The sequence below is a fragment of the Phyllostomus hastatus genome, unplaced genomic scaffold (genome assembly GCF_019186645.2).
Source record: "Phyllostomus hastatus isolate PE091 unplaced genomic scaffold, TTU_PhHast_1.1 phas_contig_495, whole genome shotgun sequence".
In the NCBI taxonomy this organism is placed as follows: domain Eukaryota; kingdom Metazoa; phylum Chordata; class Mammalia; order Chiroptera; family Phyllostomidae; genus Phyllostomus; species Phyllostomus hastatus.
Genome location: NW_025333895.1, coordinates 4,881,348 through 4,886,583, shown reverse-complemented (window position 1 = coordinate 4,886,583; position 5,236 = coordinate 4,881,348). Strand labels below are relative to the sequence as shown.

The following is a 5,236-nucleotide window of genomic DNA, read 5'->3' as shown; positions in this document are numbered from 1 at the left end:
AGGCGCGAAGGCGGTGGCCTGGGCGTCGCCATCTTTTTGAGGGGAGCTGTCTCGCCGCCCTCAACCCCTCCTCTCCCTGCCGACGCCATGTTGTTTTTGGGCGGAAGTAGCGGAGCCGGGGCTTAGCCCTTTTAAAGGGACAGAACCGGTTCTTAACCTTCCAGGAGTCCTTGGTGACAGGGTGAAGCGTCTAGACGGAGGTGAGTAGCTGGTGTTGCTGAGCTTTGCTGCCCCGAGGTTAAGTGCCAAGAACGGTCTGGTAACCGGTTCCGAGCTGGATTGTGCCAAAGTACTAGCATCATTTGGTGCTGCTGTGATAGCAGAGGGGCTGCCAGAAAGGTTCCCCCAACCCGCGGAAATAAATTGCGCGCGTTTTTCGATGATCCGCACTCTGACACTCGGTCCCTCCTGGCTGGCCCTGTCTGCACTTACATTTCCCCCTATCCCCCCGAATCCCGCTGTAGTACCCTTAGGGAAGATGGAGTCCAAGGTAATTCGGTATATTTTGGGCAGAGCCGGAGTTGGAACCGGATCCCCCGATTCCATCTCCGCAGCTGTGTGGATCTCGAGTCCTTTCAGTTACCATATTGATCATGGTAACGACAGCCACGCTAAACACTAATCCGTACAGTGGCATAAAGTGCAGCCACTCAAATGAAACATGTTCCTTTTGCACTAATGCGGAGCGACGTGTGAGATACCTTAAATGAAAAGCTGGAGGGGCAAAGAGAACAGCGTTGATCTGCGCACAGTTTGTGTTGGAAGAGAGTGTGGGGGGCTGTTTGCGGATGCGTGCCCCAGTCGTCGGGTAAGATGCACAAGAAGGTGGTAACTGTGGTGGCCTCTGACAGAAGAACTGGGGCCCTGGGTACCTGAACAAGGGGGAAGGATTTACTACCATGTGCACCGGTTGGTTATTTTAAAAATAAATTGTGAAGACCCAGGAATTCCACTTCTGGGAATATATCCGAAGGAACTGGAAACACTAATTACAATGAATATATGCATCCTTATGTTCATTGCGGTGTTATTTACAATTGCCAGGGTTAAAATGCAGCCCAAGTGCCCATTAGTAGATGTGTGAATAAAAAGGTTCTGGTATATTTACACAATGGAATACTGCTCGGTGGTAAAAAAAAGAAAAAAAAAGAAAGAAAGAAAGAAGGAAATCTTACCTGTAACAGAATGGATGGACCTGAAGAGTATTATGCTAAGTGAAATAAGCCAGTCAGAGAAAGACAAGTACCATATGATTTCACTTATATGTGGATTTTTTTTAATTTATTGATTTGGAGAGAAAGAGGGAGAGAGAGAGAGAAACATTGATTTGTTGTTCCACTCATTTATGCGTTCATTGGTTGAGGGTTGTATGCACCCTGACCGCGGGTTGAACTGGAAACCTTGGCATATCCAGAGGACGCTCTGACCACCTGAGCTGCCTGGCCAGGGCTTGTATGTATTGAACAAAATTAACTAACACACAAAATAAAAACAGGCAGAAAAATACAGAGAACAGACTGAAGCTGTCAGAGGGGAGGTGGGGGTTGGGGAGCTGGGTGAAAAAGGTGAAGGGATTAAGAAAAAGAAAGAAAACTCGGACACAACAGTATGGTGATTACCTGAGGGAAAGGGGGTTGGGGAGAGACCAAAGACAGTACTGGAAGGGTGAGTGGTGACGGAAGGAGACTTGACCCGGGGTGGCGAACACACAGTAAAATGGACAGGTGATGTGTTCTAGATTCGTACACCTGACACCTACGTAATTGTATCAACACAAGTCGCCCCAGTAAATCCAATATAAACTTAAAAAATAAAGGCCTTAAAATACAAAAAAAAATAAGTAAATGAATAAAAATAGGATAGTGGAGGTAATAACAGCCCTCATGGATCAGATGCTGAGTCAGGGCTTGGTTTCAGCTTTCCTGCTGGGAGGTCTCACTTTTTTTCCCTATTAGGGGAGGAAGCAGGCCCGAAAGGCTGAAATTTGAACCCTGGAGGATTTAACGCTAATGCCCCCAGCTCTGGCTTATCCACCCCCACCTCAAGCTTTGTTCATGATTAATCACATGATAGCCAGCATGGGGCCTGGCACACAGCAGGTGTCCAGCAACTACTGGCTGCTTACCCACGGAACAAGTGGGACAAACAGGATGGGTTGCAAACACTGGAGGTCAGGTTCCGAACCAGAGTCCAAGGCTTGCCCCTTTCTAGCCTGGACACTGTGGACCCGGCCGGTCCCGTCCTGAGCCTCCATGCCCCGACCTAGAAAGATGACAACCGCGACCATCGCAGCTGACACGGAGTGCTCCCACCTGCCCTGCCTCATGTTTGGCACACAGATTGGCCCCATTTTACAGATCAGTAAGGAAAGCACAGAGAAGGTAAGAAAGTTGCCTCCCAAGGGTCGCCACGAGGTCTACTTGGTGTAGTGAGGGCGACAGAAACCCAGCAGTTAGCATCTGTGACAAGTGTGGCAGCGGGTCAGGCCTCGGGAGCACCTGGCTCAACCCTGGGTGCAGTCGCAGAGGGCTGCTCAGAGGAGGTCACTTTTAACCTGTGACTGAAAGACGCACAGATGTCTGGAAGGAGAAGTGAAGAGGCCAGAGCAGGCATTTCAACTGGCATTTTGCAAGAGGTGCGGGGTGGTGCAACAGGAATTTGTAAAACACTGACTATTTACTCAAGGGCACTGAGCTCTTTTCCCTTAGATTGTCACATTTAAAAAACAGCCCTGGCTGGTGTAGCTCAGTGGATTGAGCGCAGGCCCGCGAGCCAAAGCATCGCCAGTTTGATTCCCAGCCAGGATACATGCCTGGGTTGCAGGCCATATCTCCAATATGGAGTGTGCTAGAGGCAACCACACATTGATGTTTCACTCCCTCTCTTTCTCCCTCCCTTCCCCATCTCTCTAAAAATAAATAAAATCTTAAAAAAAACACACAAAAAAACGAGCCAACACAATAGCCATTTGTTGTAAATAAATGAAACTATACCTATTTTTGTCAAATCAGCAAAAATATTTTTTTTTTTTCTGTGTGCTGCAGAATTTTAGTAATTAGTTTATTTGTGCCATGAGCTGGAAAAGGTTGAAAACCACCAGGCTAGAGGCTCAAGCCGAGACTCGCTCGTACCCGCAGGGAAAGTGGTGGCCCAAGAGGAGACCGTGCGGGGCGGAGACATTCAGTCCGCTTCTGTGTGCGTTGCTCTCTCCTCCCGAAGAGTTCCTTCGAGAGGCAACATCTGTGGTTTCCCAACCTTCCGTGTCCCGAGGAGTCGGATGGCCTGATTTTACAGTCCGGGTGGGGCTGACAAAGAAACACGGGAAAGCTGAGAGCCGTGAGGAAATCCTTCACACTGGTCCCTGCCCGCAGGCATTCGGGCCCCGGAACAGCAGTCAAGTTGCTGACACTCTGCCCACGGGAATGGAGGTGTCCACACGGAGGCCACCGGCTGTCTGTCCTCACCTGGGTGCCTAGGTTGCCCGTGCACTTGGACATTCGACTGGGTGTGGCTCCTCTCTTCTGCGGCCGGTGGGCCGGAGTCCCGCCAGCCGTGGTGGGACAGGGGTCGCTGAGTTTACAGCCATACCGCCCTGAACACGCCTGATCTCGTCTGGTCTGGGAAACCAAGCAGGGTCGGGCCCGGTTAGTACTTGGATGGGAGGGGCGCCGGTGCCATAACAAGATGTGGGGCACTCACTGCCAGCTCCCTGGGAAATCTCCCAAACAGCTGTCCCACTTCCTCCTCCTGGGACAGCGGTTCAAGCGTTGCAGTCACCAGCAGAGCCCGCCTGGTGCTATTCTAGGACTCTGACTTTGCAAAAGTCGTCTCTCTGCTTTGGGCCTGCGTTTCTCCATCTGGAAAGTGGGGGTGACTCTCTCTAGGGTGCCAGGCGCTACATGGATATACACACATGTTGTCCCTTATGTGGAGAGCTGCCCCAAAGAGGGAGGTTTCCGTTCTGGATCTGGGTCCTGTGCCGGGAGCAACGAGGAGTGGGGTGCTTCCTGTGTGTGTCACTCGGAGGCCCCACCCACCGACCCCTCCGCCTGGCACAAGCCTGGGAACCTGCAGTCCGGGCTCCAGAAGCCACTTCCCTTCTGCCAGTCCCAAACCCCAGGAGACCCGAGTGTAAATCAGCACGCTTGTACTCAGCAGGCTGCCGCCTCCCTCGGGACAGAACTGTTGACAAGTTTTCCCCAAGCACATGTCTTATGGGGACTCTGTGTTTAGACCCTCCCCTCTGCACTCCCCCCGCCCCCCCCAAAAAAATAAACCAGGATTCATGATCTGACAAGAGATTTTGTTGTCCTGCTTGGTGTACTGATTTTTACGGAAAACCTTACAGGTTTAACTCTGCCCAGGGTATTGCTACTACAGGTCACTGTGGGCCAGGACCTATGCTCAATGCTTTCTGTGGGTGATTGCCTTGTCGTCGTCCCCTCTGGACGAATGAGGAAGCTGCGCCGAGGTCCAATAGTTACTGTAGTTAAGGTCCTACGGCTCCTTCACAGTGCAGCTGGGATCATTTCATCCAAGTCCAAGGCCGAGTCCAGGCTTTCCTCTCCTGTGACTGTTGGAGTAGCAGACTGGCCTTGCCTGGACGCAGTGACCCCTCCCCGGTCTCTTCCCCAGAGGTGCTGGCCGTGGTTGGTGTTTTCTCAGTCACTGGGGAACTCCTGGCACTTTGGGCCCAGGAACACTGTACGCCTTTCTAGGCACCGGATAGAGCGGCCCGACACAGAACTGACTCGCCCCAAATACCGAGTGCGCTTCTATTGCACTAAAATACTAAAACCACGTGTCCTCATTGCATCGAGTTGGCTTTGGTGACACGGAGCAAGCCTGCAAAGCCCAAATCACCTTGCCTGGCCTTGCAAACTGCCACGCAGGGGGGAGGCTGGACAAGACAGGGCTACTGTCCCCAAGGGCTGGTGGTCTCCAGCAGGCAGAGGAGCAGACAGAGGCAGCAGCACCCACCTCCTGAAAGAGGGAGTTTTAGGGGAAAGAGTTTGGACTTTGGAAAGAGGCAGACCCAGCTTTGAATCCCAGCTCAGCTCTTGCAGCTAGCTGAGCGAGCTTTGTTCATTCGCCTCTTGAGAGACAACGGGCATAATGATGTCTTCCTGGTAGACTGTTGTGAAGATCAGAGAATTTGGCACAGAGGTCAGGCACATAGTAGGTGCTCTCTGAGTTCAGAGAAGAGCCCGGGTGGACACACGGGACCTCAGAGAGC

The 5,236-nt window shown here is 51.8% G+C and overlaps 1 protein-coding gene across 3 annotated transcripts in view; it reads left to right on the top strand.

The window, feature by feature from the left end:
• Positions 1-85: 85 nt before the first annotated feature.
• Positions 86-5,236, top strand: part of KYAT1 (kynurenine aminotransferase 1) — a 29,526-nt gene continuing 24,375 nt past the window's right edge. For 2 of the 3 annotated variants that reach the window (XM_045846425.1, XM_045846423.1), the window contains exon 1: positions 86-200. The gene's annotated coding sequence lies outside the window, so the exon portion shown is untranslated. The remainder of the gene's footprint in view (positions 201-5,236) is intronic. The other variant, XM_045846424.1, reaches the window with a different exon arrangement.